The sequence below is a fragment of the Lynx canadensis genome, chromosome D2 (genome assembly GCF_007474595.2).
Source record: "Lynx canadensis isolate LIC74 chromosome D2, mLynCan4.pri.v2, whole genome shotgun sequence".
NCBI classification, from domain to species: Eukaryota; Metazoa; Chordata; class Mammalia; order Carnivora; family Felidae; genus Lynx; species Lynx canadensis.
In genome coordinates this window covers 59,731,133-59,757,899 of record NC_044313.2, presented here as the reverse complement: position 1 = coordinate 59,757,899, position 26,767 = coordinate 59,731,133, and the positions used below count along the sequence as shown (strand labels likewise).

The following is a 26,767-nucleotide window of genomic DNA, read 5'->3' as shown; positions in this document are numbered from 1 at the left end:
TTTGTTACAAGCAGAGTATATTAAAAGGGTTAGAAAAAGTTCTCCTTTTTATTTTGGTTTTTTTTTTGAAAGAGGAAGAAAGAGAGATACCCAAGAAGGCTCCATGCTCAGCACAGAGCCCCACGCAGGGCTCAATCCCACAACCCTGGAGTGGGATGCTCAATCAACTGAGCCACCCCGGGGATCCTCCCCTTTTTCAGAATGGTAACCTGCAGGAACTACAGAGGCATACAGATAACCCTTTCTCTTCCATCCCTTGCAACCACAGGGGCAGTTCTGGGACAACCAGACAGTTGAAAATTCCAACTTTCAGGCAAAGGACTAAATACAGTATGGATAATAGCTGAATCAGGCATGGTATAGAAACCATAGAAAATAAAAGTATATGGAACATTGCAACTAAAAGAATCAAAGTGTTGTCTGATTCCAAACAAAAGAGATTTCTAATTTTGCCACCCTCTAAATAACAGATGAACACAGATGATTGTAAGGCCATGTGTGATAACTGTCATAATGGCCATAATGTCATTCTCTTTATTTTGAATGTCCTTTTTCTTCTTCCCTATTTTAGTCTTTCGAATGGCATCCTGCCATTAAGGCCTACTACAGATTCTACTTTTTTTTTCTTCTTTTTTTAAATTTTCCTGAGTTAGTCCACCAGGAACCACTCTTATCCTCTCTCTGATCTTATTGTCCTCACTATAACATATTTAGCTTACAGTGCTTCACCAGTTAGTTCACCTATATCAGCTTCCTCTCTCCAAATAGAAATTAATTTAATTAGGACTGACTATAAAACTCCAACCCTCATAATGCCATTTTCTACCTTTCTCAATGTTTCCAACAAGGAAATCATGACAATTCTTAACATCTTGAAACTCCCTGTATACCATCCATTTCTGCATAACTCCACATATCTCTTGATCTAGCAACCCTAACAGAATGTCTCCTTAATGTAGGAAGCTGGGTTCTTAGTGAATGCATTACCTTCTTTGTTGTGTATAATATAAATTGTTTAAACATCTATTTTGGAAGTTTGTTGAAATTCAACCATAGGTGATAGTAACCATTTATGTTTCCCTTGTTTATGAAGAGCATTTTCCCTTCCTCAATTCTCTAGCACTACTGTTATTCCCTGTGGTTCTGTAAAATTACCGAAAGTAGTTCTACATCAACATCTGACAGTTCCCTCAGAATTCTGGGATGTGATTTGTCTAGCCTAGAGGCTTGATGCAGCTTAAAGCAACCAGGTACTTTTATTATAGTACCCATTGGGCTTCAATCCCCTTAACCATGTTTGTTATACATCATCTAGGTTAAAGATAATTCTCATTGACTGAGAAGACAAAAGCAAAATAGGAGCTGAATGACTGCAATTGTGTTCACTGTCATTTGATTTCTCACCGTCCAGCCTAAGCAGTTGTGCCTATCCCTTTCCTGTTGTTGGTCCATAGTTGTTTGTTGTTGGTCTTCCTCTTCTCCCTCCTCTTCCCCTCCCTTCCTGTCTCCTCCCCCTTCTCCTCTCTCCCTCCCCATCCTCCTCCTTCTTCTTCTTAACTGAATATGTATTTACTAAGCATTTATTTACAATAGGAATGTAAATTCCTATTTACAATAGGAATTATTTACAATAGGAATGTTTATTTACAATAGGAATGGGACTATGCTCAAACATAGACCAAACATATAATTAATTCTCTGTATAATAAAAAAAGTCTGAAATTTTCAAATATGAATGTGGAAAAGTAAGAGTGAAGTCTAACACAGTTATGGAAGTTGGCTGAGAATATTTATTCTAATTTTCTTCTAGTGTGACTTCCCTCACCTGTGGAGATCAGAAAGCTAAAACAAAATTTTTATAATTCATTTTCATCTGGTGATCCAAGTCTCATTCAGGCTCCACATCAGATATAATCACATGAGCCTTGAAATGTGAACTGAGATAAATAGGATATTGGGTAATTTAATCAGCATGGATTACAGTAAAGGGTATCTGCATGATTCTGGAGCCAAACTGTCTCTAAAATTTCCTGATTTAGAAGAAAAGCCTTCATGATAGTAGAAAGGATGGAACGACACAGGACCTTTAAGCTGTAGTAGCAGGTTCTTGATTTTGCACATGAGGTTTCCTGATTGGAACGTAGTGATGCTGCTCCAGAATGAGTAACTGTGGCTAATTTAGCATCTCAGACTGAGGCAGTCCTATATTTATATATGTACTAAGGGATGCCCCCTGATTTGACAAGCAGGTTCTCAAACATTGCAGGAGAAGCAGCTCCTTTGGCAGTCTGGTTCTGCAGTGTAGACTTAAGAATAGATCCTGGGATCTCATCCTACAGATTTTTATTCAACCATCTTAAAACTTCTGTAAGCCATGTGACATGCTGTGTGATAAATCCTTTATTCAAATTGTCTAGAGTGGAATTTGTTCTCTGCATCAGAACTGTGACCAGTATGAAACCCCAAAGAGAATATAGGGAACACACAAAATATAATTTGTAAAGGCTATTACTTGATAGTAAATCAAGTAATTGAGTTGAATAATAATTGACCCTGATAATAGGTCTCCCACTGTAATTTCTCTTTTTCATACCCAGTTATTTTCTGCTCTGTTCTCTCTGTTCCTCATCTATTGTCTGGTCGTTCAGAGAAAAGTACGAGTAGACTGCACATTCAGCCGTAACATCTGTGAGGAACATTTTTTTGAAAAGCAATACATTTCTAACTTGCATCGTTTGATTCCTCCTCAATATGGTGCAATGATCTTAATTCAAATCAAACTCATTTTCAATTTTTTCCTCAAGTGTACATGCATTCCCTCACTTTTTTCTTTTATTAAAAAAAAAATCTCACTGTTAAACTGTCTGCCTCTTGCACCCACCAATCTTTTCTGTATCTATGACTTTGTTTTGTTGTTGTTGTTGTTGTTGTTGTTTGTTTGTTTAAGTTTTTTTTGAAGATTCCATATAGAAGACGGGATGTATGGTATTTCTTTCTCTATCTTATTTCACTTAGCATAATTCCCTCAAGGTTCATCCATGATGTTGCAAATGGCAAGATTTCATTCTCTTTTTATAGCTAAATAATATATATATATATATATATATACACACATATATATACAAATGTATATATATATTTAATTTTATATTCATATTTATCACAACTTCTTTATCCATTCATCCATTGTTAGGCACTTAGGTTGTTTCCTTATCTTGGCCATTGTCAATGGTGCTGCAGTGAAGGTGGGGGGTTATATATCTTTTCAAATTAGTGTTTTAAATTTCTTTGGATAAATATTCAGAAGTGGAATTGCTGGATCATATGACAGTTATATTTTAATTTGTTGAGGAACCTACATACTGCTTTCCATAGTAGTTGTACCAATTTACAGTCCCACCAGCAGTGCTCAAAGTTTCCCTTTTCTCCACATCCTCGTAAAAATTTGTTATTTCTTGTCTTTTTGATAATAATCATTCTAACGGGTGTGGCTTGATATCGTGGTTTTGATTTTCATTTCCCTGATGATTAATGATGTTGAACATCTTTTCATATAACTGTCACCCATCTTTGGAAAAATATGTATTCAAATCATCCCATTTTTAAAATTTAATTGTTCTTTTGCTACTGAGTTGGAGTCTTTTTTATATATTTTGGATATTATCCCCTCATTAGACACATGATTTATGATTATTTTCTCCCATCCTAACTTTTAATTTTGTTGATGGTCTCATTTGCTGTGTAGAAGCTTCTCGGTTTGAGGTAGTCCCATTTGTTTGTTTTTGTTTTTGATGCTTTTGCCTTTGGTGTGTCAGATGCAAAGATCTATGTCATAGAGCTTACCACCTATGTTTTCTTCTAAAGTTTTATGGTTTCAAGTATTACCTTCAAGTCTTTAATTCATTTTAAGTTGATTTTTAGATAGTGGTCCAATTTTACATGTGACTATCCAATCTTCCCAACTTATTGAAGAATTCCCAATTTATTGAAGAGACTGCCCTTTCCTCATTGCATATTCTAGGTTCCTTTGTCATAAATTAATTCACCATATATGTGTGAGATTATGGGGGGCCCTCTATTGTGTTCCACTGATCTATGTGTCTGTTTTTATGTCTATTCCATACTGTTTTATTTACTATAGCTTTGTAATACAGTTTGAAATCAGAAAGCCAGATGCCTCCAGGTTTGTTCTTCTTTCTCAAGACCGTTTTGCTTATTTGGGGTCTTTTGTGGTTTCATACAAATTTTAGGAATGTTCGTTCTATTTCTATGAAAATACCATTAAAATTTCAATGGGGATTGCAGTGAATCTGTAGATTGCTTTAGGTTGTATGCCATTTTAACAATATTGATTCTTCCAATTCATGAGCACATAGTATCTTTCCACTTACTTCTGACCTCTTCATTTTTTTTTTCATTAATGTCTTCTAGTTTTTAATATACAGGCCATTTATCTCCTTGATTAAATTTATTCCTAGGTACTTTATTCTTTTCGATGCAATTTTAAAATGGATTGTTTTCGTAATGTCTCTTTCTGATAGTTCATTACTAGTATATAGAAACGCAACAGATTTTTGTGTATTGATTTTGTATCCTGCAACTTTACTGAATTTATTAGTTCCAACAGTTTTTAGATGTAATCTTTAGGGTTTTCTGCGTATAATACTGTGCTATCTATAAGTAGTGACAGTTTTAATATCAGATTTTAATCCTTTCCAATGTGGATGACTTTTATTTATTTTCCTTGCAATTGCTCTGGCTACGAATGCCAATACCATGTTGAATAAAAATGGCAAGAATGGACATTCTTGTCTTGTTCCTGATCTTAGAGGAAAAGCTTTCAGTTTCTCACCACTGAACATGATTTTAGCTGTGGGTTTATCAAACATAGCCTTTAATATGTTGATTTACATTCCTTCTATACTCACTTTGGTGAGTTTTTATCAGAAACGGATGCTGAGGGACATCTGGGTGGCTCAGTCAGTTAAGTGTTTGACTTCAGCTCAGCTCATGATCTCACAATCCATGAGTTGGAGCCCTGCATCAGACTCTGTGCTGACAGCTCAGAGTCTGGAGCATGCTTCAGATTCTATGTGTGTGTGTGTGTGTGTGTGTGTGTGTGTGTGTGTGCCCCTTCCCCACTCACATTCTCTCTCTCTCTCAAAAATAAACATAAAAAATTAAAAAAAAAGAAATATGCTGAATCTTGTCAAATATTTTTCTACATCTACATACATAATCATATGATTTTAATCTTTCATTCTGCAGAAAATGAACAATCCTTGCATCCCTGGGAAAAATCCCATTTGATCATAGTGTGTGGTCCTTTTAATGTATTATTAAATTTTGTTTGACAATATTTTGTTGGTGATTTTTGCATCTACGTTCACCAGGAGTATTGGCCTGTGATTTTTTTTTTATGACATTTTGTCTGGATTTGGTATTGGTGTAACGCTGGCCTTTAAAATGTATTTTGAGGGGCGCCTGGGTGGCTCAGTTGGTTAAGCGTTGTACTTCGTTCAGGTCATGATCTCACGGTCCGTGGGTTCAAGCCCCGCGTCGGGCTCTGGGCTGACAGCTCAGAGCCTGGAGCCTGTTTCCGATTCTGTGTCTCCCTCTTTCTCTGACCCTCCCCTGTTCATGCTTTCTCTCTCTCTCAAAAATAAATAAATGTTAAAAAAAATTAAAAAAAATAAAATAAAATAAAATGTGTTTCGAAGAGTTCCCTCTCTTCTGGTTTTTTTAAAGAATTTGAGAAGATTTAGTATTAGTTGTTGTTTGAGTATTTGGTAGAATTCACTAGTGAAACCATCTGTTCTGGACTTTTGTTTCTTGGGAAATTTTTGATTGCTGATTCAATCTCCTTTCTAGTAATTGGTCTGTTTAGATTTTCTGTGCAATCATTATTTAGTCTTGGGATGTTTTATGTTTGTAGGAATTTATCTATTTCAGAATTTCTAGGTTTTCCCATTTGTTGGTGTATAATTGTTCATAGGGGTCTCTTATGATCCTTTGTATTCTGTTGTATCAACTGTAACATCACCTTTTTTATTTCTAATTTTATTTATTTGAGTCTTCTCTCTCTCCCTCTCTCTCTCTATCTCTCTCTCTCTCTCTGTGAGTCTAGCTAAAGGTTTATTAATTTTATCTTTTCAAAGAACCAGCTCTTAGTTTCATTGATTTTTCCTTTTTGGTCTCATTCCATGTATTTATGTTCTAATCTTTTATTTCCTACTACTACTAGTAGTAGTTTCCTTCTACTAACTCTGGGTTTCATCTGTTGTTCTTTTTCTTGTTCCTTGTGGTGTATCATTGGGTTGTTTATTAGAGACTTTTCATGATTCTTAAGGTAGGCATTTATCCATTTATCACTAGGAACTTCCTTCTTACAATCATTTTGCTGCATCAAATAAATTTTGTTGCATTATATTTCCATTTCATTTGCCTCAATATTTTTTGGATTTCTGTTATTTCTTCTTTGACCAATTTCTTGTTTAGTAGTATGTTTTTTAATCTCCATATATTTGTAAATTCCTGTTGTCATTGTGTCATTAATTTCTAGTTTCATACTATGGTGGTCAGAAAAGATGCTTGATATGATTTTAACCCTCTTACACTTATTAATATTTGCTTTTGGACTAACATATTATCTACCTTGAAAAATGTTCCATGTCCACTTGAGAAGAATGCTTATTCAGTTGCTTGTGGATGGAATGTTCTGTAAATATCTAGTAAGTCTATTCTAACATGTCATTGAAGGCTGATGTTTACTTATTGATCTCCTGTCTGGATGATCTATCTACTATTATAAGTTGTTCTTCTTTGATACGGAAATGGGGTTTTATGAAAATGGGGTTTTATGAAAAAAGGAATTGAAAACTACTGTGAGCATACCAAATTATACTGAAAAGCACTGATAATGCTTAGGGGAATATACTGAGAATATTACTAATTGCTAGATCAAATTTACAAAGAATAAGGAGACGAAAATAAAGCGAGAAGGCAAAATATTCATCTGGAACAATTAAAAGATCAATGGCAACATAATTATAAAACAGGAAACTAATGTTCTAACCAAAGCATGCTTTCTCCTTCAATTAATAATAATTTAGTGTGGTGTACTATATAAAATAGTTTTATAATGTCAGTTTCATTTCTTTTGTGAAGCCACAATGAAAGACAGACCAAAAGAGATGAATGGTTTGCAAATAAGGCAATGCAGTGACAATAAGAGCCATTAATAGCCATCTAAAACCATAAAAATCCTCCAAATCTTTATCCATCTGCTCTCCCCAACAAATATACTAAAAAGGTTAGGAAGGCAATAGTTTGTATCTTCACAAACTATTCACCAAATATTGGTGAATATTCAAATCTACCTAGTACTTCTATATTTTTTTTCTTGGATTTTGGTAACAAATGCTACACTATTATTAATGGGAGAAGTTCATCCACAGAGAGCTGGAGACACAATTCGTTGCCCAATAGCATGTCTATATATTAAATAAAAACAGCATTTAAAAAATGACAGAAGAAAAAACTAGTTTCAATTAGCCATTTAGACAACAAAGCAGGTAGCATTCAGAACATTATGCATTGGTTATTCATTCATTCTGCACACTTCCAGAGACAGTGGGAAATACACTAAAAATTCCAATGCCATAAATCTCCTTTTAAAAGTATGGTTCCTTCTTCTTCTATTTGTACTAAAAATAGTCACAGGCTTATTTCTATGATTTATGTTTAAATCAACAAAGAAGTATGCCATTGGGTAACAGGCCACCTAGGGTAGTATCTTCCCAAACTCCTTTAAGATAGGTAGAATCAATGAAGTAGGAGATGGAAGACAATAAATGATCCCATCAGATATAGAGATTGTTAAGATATTGGAAGGTTCAGAAACAGGAAATGTGTTAACTCCTATGAATAGAAAGAAGGAAACCTGAAAACATTCCTTTTTAAGTAACTTTGATTTAGAGTCAGCCAATATTGTTGAGGACTCTAAGCCACAGTCATTCTGCCATGCAGTTCACGATTGTCTATTTAGTCTCAAAGATTATCCCGTATGGTAGGAAGTATTACTCTCATTTTATAGAATAAGGAAACAAAGGATATTAAGCAATTTTACCAAATCCACAAAATTTTTAAGTGAGAGAGCGCACATGATAAACAGTAATTTCCTTTGCAGGTTGAGGGACTGGAGCTATCCCTGGTTGAGTGCTGAACAGCAAAAGCAGAGGAGAAAGTGTAAATGGTGCCCACATTCCATACTGCATTGCCAATCCACCAGTCTGTAGCAAATATTTGCCATGTTATTCCCCATTCACTTCCAGTTAACATGTGTCTAGTTTTAGTGTATTAACATATTAATCAAAATAGCATAGCATATGCATATACCACTATGATTTGGAAGGACAAAATTATTCTTTAATAATCCCCATAAGCTCTCAAGAGTTCTTTATCCACTTCACCACCTTAATGATTGCATTTGAGGACCACTTTCCATCAGGACAAAAAAGAAATGAAACTTTATTAAGAATAAGATAATAACTATGAGGAAAGTTGTTATTAAAATAAATTTTAAAGTCATGATGTAGACTTAAGTTTGGTGGATTAATGGGACATTAAAGGGACAATGGCTAAAAATAAAAACAAGCTATGGTTGACATAATATTTCATTACTATCTGGAGGTGCAGAGACCAATGTAGTAATTAATGACATAGCTGTGATTCCTTACATCTCACTAATCATTGACAGGATAGGAAAGTGCCTTTGTAATTGGGAAATTCGAGCAAACTTCAATGTAGAGAAAAGAAAAATACACTGGAAGTGATTTTGTTTAGCTCATGTATAAAAATTGTTTCTACCAGGCAGTAATGGCAGAAATATAAGGAAATTTCCTAACTACATAGCACAGTGATAGATAAAAAGAAAACATTTTATTTTCCCCTTTATTTTCTATATTGTCTTCATATTCTCCTTCAGTTAAATCAGACACTTAAGCCATATATGTCTTGATGAAAATCTAAGATCCTAAGGAAAAAGTTTTTGGTATCACCATATCTACCGTGAAATCATACAAATACAAAAATATGAATGCTGATTTTTTTAATTCCATGGGAAATATGTGATGAATTAGTAGGTGTCATAAGGAATTATTTAACTAACCAGTGTTCAAAAGAAAATAAAAATATACTAAAAAAGCTACATTTTAAAATGGCATATCTACATAAAGTAAGACAATGAAGTGATTTCCACTTTGATTTAATGTCATAATTACTATTTTATTACTATAATGATTAAGAAACAGAAGTATAACTACTATAATATGATCCCTACCAGAATTAAATTAAGTAAACCATTGAATGAGTCAGAAATTCTGTAAGAATTTCAGAGGTCTCCAATTGTCAAAAAAAATTCAGCCTTGAAAGACATTAAAGAGACAATGTTGGAAAGGAAGGCTGATCATCAAAGTATAGTTACCATTTGTTTCTCCAATGTTAAGGATTAAAGAGGGAATTGTCTCATGCTCCTCTACTTCACTGAAATAAAACTTTAGTTTACAGTGAATAAACTATGTAGAAAATCAACTGAGTGGCTTTTGTTAAGATACTATTAGGTACAAGGTACTGTGCTAAGTGGTCCAGAAACAAAGAGGAGTAATACCTGCATTAGTTTGTTAGGGCTGCCATAACACAGTACCCTGACCTAGTGTGGTTTAAATAACGGTTCTGGAGTCTGGAAGTCTAAGATCAAGCTATTGACAGGGTTTCTTTCTCCTGAAGCCTCTCTCCTTGGCTTGCAGTTAGTGTTTTCTCCCTCTGTTTTCATATGTTCTTTTCCCTCTGCGTGTCTTGTGTCCTAGTTTCCTCTATTTTTTTTTTGTTCAGTTAAGTTTATTTACTTATTTTGAGAGAGTGTGTGCATGTGTGAGAATGGGGGAGGGGCAGAGAGAGAGGGAGAGAGAGAAAACCCCAAGCAGCTTCCATCAGCAGTGCAGAGCCCAATGTGGGGTTTGAACTCACGAATCGTGAGGTCATGACCTGACCTGACCTGAAACCAAGAGTTGATCGCTTACCAGACTAAACCACCCAGCTGCCCCACAGTTTCTCCTTTTTAGAAGGACACCAGTCAGATTAGATAAAGGCTCATCCTAATGACCTCATTTTAACTTACTTCTTTAAAGACCCTATCTCCATATGCAGTCACATTTTGAGGTACTGAGAGTTACAGCTTCAATATATACGTAAACTCGGGGGTACACAGTTCACCCAATAACAATAGCCCTCCAAGGCTTCCAAATAAAGAGAACAAAAATACATAAAAGTAACTACAATATAAAGCAGAAAGCGATAGAAGTTATAGAAATCCAAAATTATGAGAGAGCCTAGAAAGGTTTAAAAGGGAAAGAAAGGTTTAAAGGAGAAAGTGGTTCTCTAAGGAGAGAATTTAAGCAGATTGAGATGAATATGGTGAAAAGGGCAGGAAAAGGCATAATTGGAGCAGGCACTGTGTATGGCTGATTTATCTTTTCATAATCAAACCTTATTCTGATTGACACAGCATATTATGTATTTAAGATAATAAAGGTCATTTGGTTGTTGATAGCACAGCTGCAATACAAAATCATTTTTGTTGTTGTTGTTGTTTTCTATATAAAATACATCACAGGCCAAGAACAAGACAAATTACACAATTCTCCATCATCTTCCAACATATCGTTTGCACTTGTGGACATTTTTTAAAAGAAATAGAATAGAGAATTAGAATGGTACCAATCGTAAACCAGAAGATATGGATAATAAAAATGCAATAGCAATTGGATTATCCTTGTAGGAAACCCATATATCTAAAACTATGCCTATGGCTTTTTGTTCTGAGGGTCAGTTCCCAAATTTATGTGATACAACAGTATTTTAATTCTTTCCTGTAGTAAACTGTCATGATCTGAATTTTTCTAAAAAAGTAGATTTGTGATATTTTATTACCAGTGAGGGCAACCTAAGCTTAGCTACTCAACACATTATTCTTAGTCCTGTTTGCTAAAGAAGTAATATTTCTGACAACAACAACAAAATCTTCTCAATTTTAATTGATTTTATTCAAAAAGCACAAAACAATAGTAAGGAACCTACACGAAATATCCTTTTGTATTTTCAGAGGGGAAAAAGACCGAACTTTCAGTGGAATCACAATAAATGTGTGCTTCCTCATAACTTCTTACATGTGTCACTGGTGGATAAACTGAATTTTTACTTGCTACTCAAAATTCTGACAATTCAATAGTACTCAGACAGATGACATTATACATGTGGCAAAAACACAAGATTTTTATTTTGTTCACAGATATTTTTCCAAAGGCACCTTAAAGTTTTCTCCTCTATTGTCAAGACAATAGGTCTTTAGGTACGTGTCATAAAATGTTTGAAATACATATAAATCCCAAATTTCATATCACTTGTTTGTGTCTAATTGAGCAGAAAAAAAGGTTAAGTTTAGCGCATTACAAAGCCAAAATTAAAACACATCAGGTTTTACATTAGGAAATAAGGATCTTGGCACATAAACCTTTAGCTGTGTAGGAAATGAGGTTAATCTTTTACGTTGGCGAAAGGTGCATAGTGATCATTCTGTGCAATTACACAGCGAGGCGAAGCTTGATTTGGAAACAGCGCTATTATACCAACAAGAAAATCACTTTGCATAGTGATCCTTAATTTTTGCAGTTGCCTAGAACAGTTATGCTTCATATACATTCTGGCTTTGCCCTAAAGTCTGTATTGGGAGGTTCTCAAATGTAAAGAGTAAATCTACCCTAGATTACTTAAAGGTTACTCCTGTAGAAATAAAATGAGAGTTTATTAAGTAAAACAGATTTAATTAAACAAATGTTTAGTAAGCATCTGCAGTATATCAAACATCGTGTAAGGCAGTGCAATGAAGTAAAACCTAACAATCAGCACACATCCACTGTGTTTGGTTCCTTCTCTTTCTTTGACTTCATTTTTACTAATCTGATGTGGGTTTTTTGTTTGTTTTTTAATGTTTCATTTATTTTTGAGAGAGAGAGACAGAGTATGAATGTGGGAGGGTCAGAGAGAGAGGGAGACACAGAATTCAAAACAGGCTCCAGGCTCTGAGCTGTCAGCATAGAGCCGAACGCAGGGCTCAAACTCACAAACTAGGAGATCATGACCTGAGCCTGAGTCGGACATTCCACTGAGCCACCCAGGTGCCCCTTGTTTTGTTTGTTTGTTTGCTTGTTTTGTTTTGTTTGTTTTACACTTTTTTTAATGTTTATTTATTTTTGAGAGAGAGAGAGTGAGAGCAGGGGAAGAGTAGAGAGAGACAGAGAGACAGAGAATCTGAAGCAGGCTCTGCACTTACAGCAGAGAGCACAATGCGGGGCTTGAACTCACAAACCATGAGATCGTGACATAAGTTGAAGTCGCAGGTTTAACCAACTGAGCCACCCAGGCACCCCACTAATCTGATGTTTTGTGTGCTTTTTTTAATTGTTTTGTTTTTTTCACATTTAAATTCTCAGCCAGAATCTCACTAACTTCCGATGAGAGAAAAAAGAGTCTCATTTTTTATCTCAAACTTTGTTTAGTTTAGCTCAGAGGATATTTCTTTTGCTTTATCACCATCTACAAAATTGTCCTGCTGTGTCCTCATCGGCAACCAATGGCTTACAGAGGAAGGGACTTGATCTTTTGTTAATTAATAGACTGAAAGGAAGAATGAGTAACAAATCAAAAGTTAGCCTTCAAAGTTAGGTGTATCCTTCCGTGTGATTCAATAAAGTTCCAGATGGAAAAACCCAGAATTATGGTCTAAACATGACCTCCATATTTTGACATTAAAAAAAACAGGGGTGCTGGGGGTGCTGAGTCGGTTAAGCACTAACTCTTGATTTGGGCTCAGGTCATGGTCTTGTGATTGTGAAATCGAGCCCCATGTCTGACCCCATGCTGAGCATGCATTCTGCTTAGGATTCTCTTTCTCCCTCTCTCTGCCCCTCCTCCCCTCAAAATAAATAAATAAACATTTAAAATATAGGCAAAAACCAATTTAAGAGGAAAAATAATTTTTAATAGGGAATAATAGGCTGCTGTGAAAGACAAGTGCTTTTATGTGCTCTTTATATTAGAGTAGCTAAAAATAACATCATTATTATTTATTGTCTTAGAGAATTTGAGCAATTTAGGAATTATTTGTGACAGCCTTCTACATATTAAACATGATTATACTAGCCAATTTTTTTCTAGGTGGAACAATAAATGAGGAAATATCTATAAAACTCTTAGAGTTCTTGGGATCAAAATTTCCACACATGTTAATGGCAGCATTTCTAAAAACAAAAACAAACAAAACATTAAAAAAGCCATGCACCAAAGTAAACACACCACACACGTGCGCGCGTGCATGCACACGCACACACACACACAAACACACACACAAAATTAGACAGCTATTAGAACCATATAAATATTGATGCAGAAAATTTATAAATTTATTTACTTAAATTGTGACAGTGTAAATATATATCATGTTTTAATAAAGTACTTTTAATACAGCCACCACACTTTTTTTTTTGCTAAATATGATAGAATAGATCTATACAGAACTGATTTATAATTTAGAGTAAGTCTCCATTGTTCTTCAGCCAGTTTTTATACTTTGTTTTTTTTTTTAATTTTTTTAACGTTATTTATTTATTTTTTTTAATTTTTTTTTCAACGTTTTTATTTATTTTTGGGACAGAGAGAGACAGAGCATGAACGGGCGAGGGGCAGAGAGAGAGGGAGACACAGAATCAGAAACAGGCTCCAGGCTCTGAGCCATCAGCCCAGAGCCCGACGCGGGGCTCGAACTCTCGGACCGCGAGATCGTGACCTGGCTGAAGTCGGACGCCCAACTGACTGTGCCACCCAGGCGCCCCTAATTTTTAAGACAGAGAGAGACAGAGCATGAACAGGGGAGGAGCAGAGAGAGAGGGAGACACAGAATCTGAAACAGGCTCCAGGCTCTGAGCTGTCAGCACAGAGCCTGATGCCGGGCTCGAACTCACGGAACGTGAGATCATGACCTGAGCCGAAGTCGGACGCTTAACCGACCAAGCCACCCAGATGCCCCCAGTTTTTATACTTTGAATATGAGGTTACCCTATGTAATGTACTGATCATAAACAACGTATACAATTTTAGCTAACTAGATTTTATAACCCAATTCAGAAAGAAAGAGTAAAATCACAAGATTGAATATCTCTGTTTTCATGAAATTTCCCACGTAGTTAGGCGAAGAGGATTTATTTGCAATTTATTATGGAAACAGAAAGCACATAAATCACCATCAAAAGGGTGGATACAAATTTGCAAGAAGATATTAAATGACTCCTTGGGAATTTAAATGTTGTTATTATATATTGAATTATTTAGATACACAAAAAGCCCATTTTTCATTCCTCTGATGACCATTTTCCACATATAGTACATTAGAAATTCATTTAAAAAAAATAAGTTTCATCTTAGGTTGATGAAATTCCTGAAATTTCCTAACATAGACTAACTTGAAAAGGCCTTGGGGAGTTGTGTTTTACCTGGTCTAGATGGCACTGGATATTTTAAAATCAAAATATTACAATTAAGTGTTCGATTTTTGGTAGTTTCAAGTATATATATTTTTAGTTTAGATTTTTAATAGTCATATTCCTAAATTATCAATTAACAGGTATATGTTATGAAAAACTGAAATTTCAAAGCAGCTGATTTCCTACAAGGAAATGTATGGTGTAGAAAGAAAACAAGTACATATAAAATTATAAATGGAAGGGCGCCAGGGTGGCTCAGTTGATTAAGCATTTGGATCTTGGTTTCAGCTCAGGTCATGGTCTCACAGTTCATGTGTTCAAGCCCCACATCAGGCTCTGTGCTGACGGTGTGGAGCCTGCTTGGAATTCTCTCTCTTCCTCTCTCCCTGCCCCACCCCTGCTCACATGAGTGCTCTCTCCCTCTCTCTCTCCCAAAATAAATTTTAAAAAAAACTTAAAAAAAAAACTTATAAATGGATGTAAATGGTTAGCTTATTTGTAAATTCTTGCTAATTATACATTTTAAAAAGTGCTATGGAGAACCAGATTGAAAATTATTTGCTGTGCATCCATAATTATTAGAGAGATGAATAAAATAATACTATAGTAAATATGGATTTTGCTTTGGACCTTCTTTGAATTAAATCCTATAGGTCCTAAATGCCAACATATGAGAGAGTGATCACAAACTGAAGTAATAATTACAAAATGATGAGATTTCAAAGATTGGCTGTCACACAATTTCTTTGCTGATAGAAAGACAGCCTAAACAGAACCCATTTTACCACATTACAATTGGCATCAGAAAGACTGTTTCCTCAATTAGACTATAGATCTGTAATAAATAAGTCCAATGTGTCTTACTCACCATTGTCATTTCTAGGGTAAATACAAATTGTTCAATAAATATTTGTTGACTAACACAATAAATGATTAACTTGCCAATACCAAAATGTGTGTTGGGTTCCTGCTTCAAAGACATTCATTCCTCCATTACTTACTATCACAATTTCCATGAAGATGGTAGTATAGAATATCACTCAAATTGTGTTATCATACCCTTATGGAAAAATTTTCAGCTTTAGCTTTGATTATTCATATGCCCAATGTAAAAAGATTCTAGTCCCTAAAACAGGTTCTGATTATTCTGATGCTTTAGATCTAATCCATAGAAGGAAAATGTCTGTCATGCAGCTCTGCTTCTCAAGAGGCAAGAACTTTTATCAAAATTCTTAATAAAGGGAAATTTGTAAAAACCTAGGAAAGGTTACAGAAGGGTCTTCAATTTTACATGTAATAACAAGTATGACAAAAGTGAAGGTTTGATAAAGATTCCTGATAAGGTTAAATTGTTTAATATTCTATGTACTCTAGTCTTTTATGGATGCTTGAAATATTTCACAATTGTTTTTTTAAGTCTAGCCATCCTTTTGATACCCTCATTCACAAAACAAGGGTAAAAAATGGGACAAAACCTCACCAAATATCAGTCCATCACAATCTGACCCTTAGTGATAAAGGTTTAGGCTCACGTTCACAAAGCATTTTCTTACTCAGTATTACTGAGATTCACAATCAAACTCAAGAATACTGGGTGATCTCCATTATTTGGTAAGTTTCAGGTGCAGATATGGGTCACCTGGGAAGATCTCTGTGTTAGCCCAGGCACAGAATCAATCATGCTGTCTGTCCTTCTACCTTGACATTTATTCCTTCAGTAACTCCTTTATTATAAAAGTTTAAGAAAAGTAGAATTCATAATAAAATATAGAAACTAATCTATGTACTTCAATAACAATGGATGCTATTTTTTCATCAGATTTTGTTATGATATTACTTTTAAAGAATAAAGCATTACAATCTAAGTCCCACATGTACTCTTTCTCAGTCCCATCCAACTTCTTCTTCTCCAGAGTTAATCACTCTTATGTATTTGTTATGTGTGGCATTTATGGCACCCTACTGTTCACATTGCTCTAAAACTTGCTAATTTACTCAATATTGGTTTTAAAAATCTGTTGACATATGAAACAAGTTTGTTTTAATGACTATGTTTGCTGCTATTTATTCATTCTCCTACTGATGGGTTTTTATATTATTTTAAACTTTCACTATTTAAAACAATCCATAATGATCATATTTGCACAATTTTTCTTTATGAATATGTGTACAAGTTTCTCATATACATATATGGGTATTTGTGGCAAAATAGTCCAGGTACTACATACTCCTGTTTTGTTCTTCAAACAAATTATAAAAATTTACCTTCCCAGAAGCAGTGTGTAAGAGTTCCCATTCTACTACATCTTGTCAATATCTGACATTAAATCATAATGTACTAAGTATTGGGATAGTTTAACAAGGTAATCCTTTTTTTAAAAAAATATATGAAATTTATTGTCAAATTCGTTTCCATACAACACCCAGTGCTCATCCCAAAAGATGCCCTCTTCAATACCCATCACCCACCCTCCCCTTCCTCCCACCCCCCATCAGCCTTCAGTTTGTTCTCAGTTTTTAAGAGTCTCTTATGCTTTGGCTCTCTCCCACTCTAACCTCTTTTTTTTTTTAACAAGGTAGTCCTTTAAAGAGATTTATCTTTGGGGCTCCTGGGTCACTTAGTTGGTTAAGCATCTGACTCTGAACTTTGGCTTAGAAAATGATCTCACAGTTCATGAGATTAAGTCCTGCAATGAGCTCTGCGCTGATAGCATGGAGCCTGCTTGGGATTCTCTCCCTCCCTCTCTCTTTACCCTTCTCCCGTGCGTGCTCTCTTTCCCAAAATAAATAAGTAAACATTTTAAAAAATTAAAGAGATTTACCTTTATCATACCTGTTTTAAATTTTAAGAATGGCCTGCCAAAGATACTAGTAAATAACATCTATCTTTTACTAGGCCACTTACTATGTCTTAATCACTCTTCAAAGCATTTTAAATACAGTAAAATCTTGGATTGTGAGTAACTTGTTCTGTGAATGTTCTCCAAGATGAGTAAACATTTCTAATAAATTTTAACTTGGTAAACGAGCGATGCCTTGCAATATGAGTAGTATGTGACACCAAACATCACATGATCACAACTGAGCCAATGGTTCTCTCTCTTTCTCTTTCTCTCTCTCTTTCACTGCAGGATTGTGGGTGACTGTCTCCCATTCTCAGATGCTCAGTCTCAGGCTGTCTGGCAGAAATCAGTGATTATTCAGAACATTGGAAGGTGCCCACAACTGACACTAGTGTATTTTTTGTCACTTCAAAGAAGCTATGGTCTATATTTTCACTCATATGTGGACCTTGAGAAACTTAACAGAAGACCATGGAGGAGGGGAAAGGGGGGGGAAGTTACAGAGAGGGAGGGAGGCAAACCATAAGAGACTCTTGGATACTCAGGAAAAAAATGAGGGTTGATGGGGGGTGCGGGAGAGGGGAAAGTGAGTGATGGGCATTGAGGAGGGCACTTGTTGGGATGAGCACTGGGTGTTGTATGGAAACCAACTTGACTATAAATTATATTAAAAAATAAAAAGCACCTATGGCTAGTCCTTTGCTTTTCCATACAACAGTAAGCTTAGGAATGCTTTGCTTCATTCTAGGTCAGGCTGCCTGCAGATATAGACCCTTTCCCCTGCTGCCTTATTGCTAGTTACATTAAACACAGTATATGACAAGAGTTTATTAATACTGTACTACAGTCAACATCCATTAGTGATAATGAAAGTCGTCCTGCACAATAACCCTCTCTTGTCTCCCTCACACCAACCGTGAAGGTTTTCAAAGGTAAGTGCAGGTTAATTTGTTTGTCTTTCTTTATATTTTGTTATTTTCTTTATTATTTTATATTATATTACAGTATTATAATCATTTTATATGAATATTTTTGGGTTGTGGAATAAATCATCTGAGTTTGCATTACTTCTTATGGGGAAATTAGCTTTGGTATGCAAGTGCTTTGGATTATAAGCATGGTTCTGGAATGAGTTATGCTCACAAACCATGGTTTTATTGTCTATCATTTTATTTAATTCTCCCAACCATGAAAGAATGTGAGTTCTAAGAAGGTAGAGAGTCCTGTTCTATCTTCAGAATTTAACAGTCTTATCACCTAGTAGGTGCTCAGTACGTATTTGTTAAATAAATGAGTAAATGTGTCTTAGTTCGTGCAGGCTGCTCTAACACAATTAACACAGACTAGGTAGTTTATAAACAGAAATTTATTTCTTACTGTTCTAGAGGCTGGGAGTTCCAAGATCAAGGCACCAGCATGGTTGTATTCTGATGAGAGCCTTCTTCCTGGTTTATATCCAATGCCTCCCACTATGTTCTCACATAGTGGAAGGGGCTAGGGATCTCTGTAGGGTCTCCTTTATAAGAAGATTAATCCCATTCATGAGGGCTCCACATTACTGACCTAAGTACCACCCAAAGGCCCTGCCTTCTAATACTCTCATATAGGACACTAGGGTTTCAGCATAAGAATTTGGTGGGACCCAAACATTCAGACCATGGCAAAATAATATAATTATTAATATTTTAGAGAAGGGAATTTAATGAGTTGAGATTATTTTCCAAAGATTTGGTAGGAAATGACAAAATCATCAATCCTAAGCATGCTTAACCCACTCCAGATTCTTCTCTTCCTGTGCATCCCATGGATTCTAGAGATAAAATCCATTGTATTGATGCCTCATCTATAGGATTTCCTTCAGTGGTGAAATATTAGTAGGAATGATATATGCTTTGTGAGTATGTAATTCCTAGCTGTATTTCTCAAATACACATAAATTGTTCACAACACAAGCTCTGGAGCCATTCTGTAAGAAGAGGTTTTTACTGTTTTGTTAAGATTCTCCAGGATGCTATTAAGGACCCAAAAGTATGCCAACACAAATTTTCAATTTCAGATACATGACTTCATACTTTCAGGTCTTGTATCTGCAGCCACCAGTGTAGCAGGAGGCATGTTCTTTCCATTTTTCCTATCTTTGGAGAAAATATAGGTGGGGAGCATCCTGCTTTTCCTGCCCAAAACCCCTTTATTTGTGACTGAAGACTTTGGTCTTTCAGAATGCTCAGGAGCACATCTTAGACTCACAAGTAGGTGGGGGACTATTGTATGGGAAGGAGAAACTTTCCTTTGAATCCGTCATCTAATCTATAAAATTTCCCACAGGAGTCACCATATTAAGGATTTTTTTCCCACAGGAGTCACCATATTAAGTGTAATTACTCAAATTACACTTATTAAATGCATGTATTAGGGGCACCTGGGTGGCTCAGTTGGTTAAGCTTCTGACTTCAGCTCAGGTCATGATTTCACAGTTCATGGGTTTGAGCCCCACTTGGGGCTCTGGGCTGACAGCTTAAAGCCTGGAGCCTGTTTCGGATTCTGGGTTTCCGTCTCTCTCTGACACCCCCCGCCCCACACTTGTGCTCTGTCTTTCTCTCTCTCTCTCAAAAATAAACATTAAAAATCTTTTAAATTAAAAAAAATAAATGCATGTGCTTACAGTTGAGACACTGTTCAGAAATAACTAAATGCAAATGAAATTTTGGACTCACTTTGATTCTCTGTTTCTGTTGAAAATTTCTGTCAATGTGTCCATCACAAATAATATGGTAATTAATACTGTACATACATTTTCTATGGAAATTTTTTAAAAAAATCCCTTGTTTAGATAAAAAAGTCTATTTTACCATTCAGAGGTTTTATAAGTACATAGCTATTAAATCTTCAGAATTTAGGAAATATTTATTACCTTTATATACAAGTGTAAGGCATAATCCCATAGCGCTGGTTACCTCACCATTAAGATTATTGATGATTCCTCCAGCTTACCTTAAAGTTCTGACAAAAATTCTCAAATCTGATTTTAATAAAAATGACTTCTAATTATAGCTTTTCTAAAAATCAAATTCTTAATATTCAAACAATAGTCCTGCAGTAATCTATTGTTCATTCAATGAGAGCATCTTGAGTGAACTTGCCTGTTAGTGCATGGAATGATGTGTGATAAATTCCAGTTCCCGTGCCCAAACTATGCTTTCGTCATGTAAGTTTAGGTAGTTATTCAAAACATGATTATCAACAGAGCAATAATGGATTACTTTGGGGGAACCTATTCAACCATTTTTGAAAGCATGCTTTCTACCTGTCTTTCCATGACTTCTGTAAAGCTAGCTGTGTGTATAATCTCCCTGAAGTCTCCACAGTGATCACTGAGGCATATACCATCACATGAAAATATAATCACAGAGAACCAAGAGGAACAAAAGATCTTAGAACCACAATAACACTGTCTTTTGATTTTAGCTGATGGCAACAGAAGATTCTGGCTATACATCATCACCGCACTATTCAGATGAAGAAGAGATACTTTCCTTGGGAAATGGGCACCTGAGTTAATTCAGCCTGAGCCAGGTTAAAGTCATCAAATTGGCTCTCACCTCACCTTCCTACTATCGCATCTTGGATGTGCCATATGTTTAATTTCTTGGAGGCAAAGTGAAGAAAGTGAGGGAAGACCTGTTTGATATGGGGTTTACTTTATTTTTCCTCCTAAGAACAATTAAATCATTTTTTAGCTCCATCTACTTCATTCTGTACGATAAGAGTGGTTTTCAGCATCTGGAGTTAGTGCTCTGAAAAACTGATATAGTCTGTGACACTACTATTAAATATTTTAGGTGATTTACATCTTCCTCAAATATTTAGGGTCTTATATAATACCACCCGTTGACTTTTCACACCAGATGTACCCTCTATTCCTGTAATGAAGCCACCATGTGCTTTCACACATTTTTCTCTATTTCTGGGATGCTATTCCAATTTCTTCAAGGTTCAATTCAACAATTCAGTTCAAACAGGATCACCTTAAAAATGGTTCCCTCAGGGCACCTGGGTGGCTCAGTCGGTTAAGCGTCCGACTTCGGTTCAGGTCATGATCTCGCGGTCCGTGGGTTCAAGCCCCGTGTCGGGCTCTGTGCTGACAGCTCAGAGCCTGGAGCCTGTTTCAGATTCTGTGTCTCCCTCTCTCTTTGACCCTCCCCTGTTAATGCTCTCTCTCTGTCTCCAAAATAAATACATGTTAAAAAAAATGGTTCCCTCAATACTCTGACATTTCAACAGCATTAACTACACAGCATTTAATCAGATCCCTTGGGATCTGATCTGTGTATACTTGATCGTGAGTTCTCTGAAAGCAAACATTGTGCCTTTTCCTTCTTTACATCCTTCTCCACTTTGCAGCATACTTACTGCATTGCATGCAGTTGACATTCAATATATTTTTATCAAAATCAATTTTTGCACAATCTGATTTCAAATCCCAATTTTAAGGGAATATATTTTTACTGAAACGTGTCATGTCTTGATGCCTTTAACCAACTAAAATTTCAAATAGGTATAAGATGAAGATATATGTAAGTGCATATGGTAATAGATAATTGGTTATAATTATATCATATAACTTATCTTTGCATAGATACATACTATGTTGGTCACCTTTTATCGCAGCGCCTATTTCATAAACATTATAAAGATTATACTTAGTATTAAGAGTGCTTAGTTTGTGTGCAATTGATACAACATTTGATCTTGCTAATATTATGTGTTTATTTGGTATTAATTTTGAAAGAAAATTATAAATCTATTTATTTTCATTTTTCTTTTTCAAATGATTCAGATACAACTTTTTAGCAGCCAAAGATCATGTTCACTACAATGTCATGAATACAGAGGCTTTTGTTAGTACATTTTTGAGGGCAGCATCAGAGTTATCTTTGTGTCACTAAGTCAAGGTCACAGAACATTGTGATGATTAATGCTTAAAATTATTTTTCATAATTTGAAGATTTTTTTAACTATTTATTCCAAAGATGAATACATTTATTGAAAGCCTAAGGCATAAACCTCCCCAAATTAATCTTGCATAGAATTAAAAAGGGGAATAAGTACTTTTATTCATTCAGCATATACCTATTGAAAGTCAGCCTTCAAGCAAAACTCTGGAAGCAGGAGATTCAACTAGAAAGATTATGTGGTAATTCAGGTAAAGGGAGTGGTTTAACCTGGGGTGAGAGTCATGGATATGGAGAAAAGTGGCTGTAGTAGAGAGAAATCTAGGACATGGAGTAAAAGATCTCCAGACATCCTTCAATATTCAATATTGACTTCACTGAGAGTCAGTAGGATGTTATCTTTAAAATGAGAAAACCTTTTACAATAAGGGAATGGTAGTGCTTATTCTAATCAATAAGTGGTGAATCTCTCTTTCAGAAAATTCAAACAATTGTCCATGGCTTACTCCATTCCTCACATAGTCTCCTCCCTCCAACAATCCCCACTATCACAGCTTTGTTGCAAGTTAGCTCTGCCACTAACTTTGACTCATTTTTCAATCTCCAGTAGCTTTTGTAGCATTTAGCACTTAAAATTATGCAATAAATATTTAATGAATGAATGAATAAATGAAAGAAAGGTCATATTTTCACAAACCCTCACATGTAATCAGCTCTTACTAATTGTTGAATAGTTCCTATGGTCCAAGTCATTTCCTCTTTTATCCAAGTTTACATCTGAATTTAGTTCCTTGAGGTTATAACTCATAATGAGTCAATTAATGCAATGATTCTAAAAGCTGAGGCATGTGTTAATATGTTTCCTTTTCCAAATTTGCATCTTAAACAGAGATCTTAAACATTTTTATACTCCCACATGGATAACTAATCCTGGGGATTTCAGGCATCCTGGCAGGCTGGAAAGATAGAGCTTCCTATATCTCCTCACATAGAAACATCTTCTGTCTATACAAAAGACAGACGTTGATGTGGTCAAAGAATCTTTCAGATCAGCAACTTTCTCACAAGTGTTTTGTTAGACGTATTTTCAGAGAGTGATAAAAAAACATAGTGAATGGTGTGGAAATAATTCTTATGGTAAGTGATGGGACAAAACGTTTGAAAATCTATGCATTTAAGAACTTTTTCTAATTACTTGCAAGACACTGGAAGTTTTTATATAAATAACATTAACTAAAAAGGTCCTCTTTTGGACAACTGAATGCCAGAGAACTTAGCCTGCCAAACACCCTTCTGATTTTACAGGTGGGTTTTTGTTCACTGTTTCATTTTAATTTTACACACAAAAATTTTAAATATATAATAAATTATAAATTGACAAGATTGGCTATATTCCTTATGATTTTCAAGAAAGAACTGATTGTACTTATGTTAAGAGTTTTCTGTGAATAGCTGGAAACAAAAGAATCCAAAAATAGCTTCTAAAAAGTGGTACTTTGACTTCTGTGCATCAAGAGAAATTTGGTGATGATATAAATATACAACTTAAAAATCATCAATGATATTTCTATATTTGGAAGTGCAATAGTTAAAAGACATTTGCTATTATTTTAAGAGCTATTAGTCAATATTGGATTATTTAATTATTCTAAAACATTATATAAGACATTTTAGTGATGTGATCTCTACCTTTGCTAATGACAATAAAATGATAGTTTAAACTCCAAGAATCCTTTCACACCAATTTTAGGTTTTAAGTTTTGTTTATATTTTTATATGGAGAGCTGATGTTCTAAGAATCTCCAAATTTTCATAACTGACTAGGAGACAATGGAGATCTTTTCAGGGCCTCTATTATTTATTCTTAGAAAAGAAAAAAAAAAGGATTGAGTATTGCTGTTAACTACTGAAAGAAAGCCCAGGAAAAGGATGAAATATTTATAAAAATTTTGAAAATACAATATTCTCTAGATAATTCAAAAAATATGAACCAACTTCTCAGTTGTTCTACCTGGCAAACAGGAATCAGAAGTCTGTTAGTACAAACAGCATATTCTGAAAGATTATTATAAAGTACCAGCAGAGAAGTATTTCACTGTTAATCACATCTGCAACTTTTTCTAAGAAAATCAGCTCCACACAAAAGCTGCCAGATTGAGACAGCCACCATCACAGCTATTTGAACCATGATTACCCATCCATTGGTTGCCCTTGGATCTTAGACTTAGGACTTCTAGCCACATACTAAAAAAAGATGTATAAAGCCAGCTAGATTCTTACTTATTCGACTAGGGATATTCAGAGAAAAGATGCTATTATCTGTGGTAATGAATGTTGAAAGTTACGATTTAATGAGAGTCATCAATGGGGCTCATGCTAAACTAATACAAGGTAAGTTTATGAAAGCAGAGACCTGAGAAAGGAGTGGATGTCACTGAGTGCTTGGGGTAAACATATGTCTCTAGTCAACAGCCATGTTTTCTTCTTTTCTGTTCATAAAACCCTGGATCTGGTTCGTATGGTAAGTCATTAGTCAGAAAGGTTGAATTATGACTGTTCTAAGCCCAGCAGTTTGCTAGGATATGTTTACACTAGCTCACAAGACCTGTTTTTATAAAATCTCTTCCCAACTCAGAGTTCAGTGACATCACATCAGTAGCTTGACACCTGTCAACATGAGAGTATTTATGCCACAGAAATCAGGAAGTTCTACAAATTAGGACTACCATTTCCTTTGGCCCTTGGTCAGTTATTGACCATTAATCACCACTCCAAGCCCATCATGGAAATCCCATTTCCTTTTGCCAGCAATTTGTCCAGAGATAGATTCAGGAACAAGTTTTGACCTATGACAAGTAAGACAAAGTCTGATGGAATCACCCAAGAAGGATTTCCTCCTGATAACTTGAAGCCAACAAGCTTGCCTTCCTACCTTAGGTGGTACGTATAATGCTTTGAGATGCAACCATAACGGAAAGTCAGTAGAATACAGAGATGTCTACATAGGTCATTAATAACCTAAACCACTACCAACTAGGGCATCCAAAGAGCAGCTAACTAGGAACAGTTCACCCTGGGTATAGAATATAATGGAGTGCATTATCTATAAAGAATTTTAAAACAATAATGAGATACATTAAATATTAGTCCACTTTTTAATTATTACCCTGTACTGACAATTCTAAACAATGTTAGTGATATTCCTCACATATCTTCACTTCCTATCCAAGTCCTTTGGTATGCTTTTGCTAGTAAGTCTAGAATCAACTTTCTTAAACATCTAGTTACATGAAGTAATTGGAGATTTTTGTTATTTAGGAAACTTCCATATGAGTTTTCTGTTATGTGTACGCACAGCATTCTGTTCACAGAAAGTAGCAGACTCAGAAGGTTGCTAGGTCGGGTTAATCCAGCACTGAAAGGAAAAAGCATGAGCATCTGCTCAGAGGCCCTACAGAGCTGCTCAGATGCCAAGCCTTTTACAGCTCTAATCATGCAAGGCTTGGCCAATTACGGTTCCTGTTCTTGTGTGTCCTGGAGAGTCCCCCTATTGTGTTATTAGTATACGTATAATAAACTGCCTTTACATAGAGTATTATGAGAAGTTTCCTTTGTTTTGTAACCTAAAGAACCAACTAAAAACCAGAATTCAACACTTAACAATTAAACAAAAGATTGCCCCAATTCAAGATGTTGATTGGATACACATATGCACAAAATCTATACTAAGAAGACAGCAAATGGACAAAAATATGTTTAACAAGACATTATTTATAGCAATTAAAATTTCAATTTATATAAATGCTAACCAAAGAAGAACAGATAAATGAATGATTTTTTAAGGAATATATAATGATGTGGGAAAATTCAGCTAAATATTTATGATATACCTAATGACACACTTATTTAAAAACATAAATGGAAATAAATCAGATATCAGTGGTTGTTATTTCTGAATAGTGGAACCAAGGAATGTTAATATTTTTCCCATACACTTTCTATAATTTTCAGTTTTTAGCTCTATAGAAATAAGACAATTTTGAAACAATTACTAGGAATTTTCTATCAGGCTCTGTGCAGACCACTCAGAGCCTGGAGCCTGCTTCAGATTCTGTCTCCCTCTCTCTCTTTACCTTCCCCCACTCACATTCTTTCTTTCTCTCTCAAAAATAAATAAAAATTAAAAAAATTAATTATCACACATTTTCATATCATTAATGTATCATGAAAATATACTAGGGTTCTGACACTATTGTTCAAGATGAGAATATATATATGCACGAAAGAAATGAGTTCCACAGGTTAGACAAACCACATCAGGAAACTTTTAAAAGATGAAATAATGTTAGAAATTCATGAGAATTTGCATTTTATAAAA

The 26,767-nt window shown here is 35.1% G+C and overlaps 1 protein-coding gene across 1 annotated transcript in view; it reads right to left on the bottom strand.

Annotated features, from left to right (window-relative positions):
- CTNNA3 (catenin alpha 3) overlaps nt 1-26,767 on the bottom strand; it is an 834,982-nt gene that overhangs the window by 554,432 nt on the left and 253,783 nt on the right. The window lies entirely within an intron of this gene.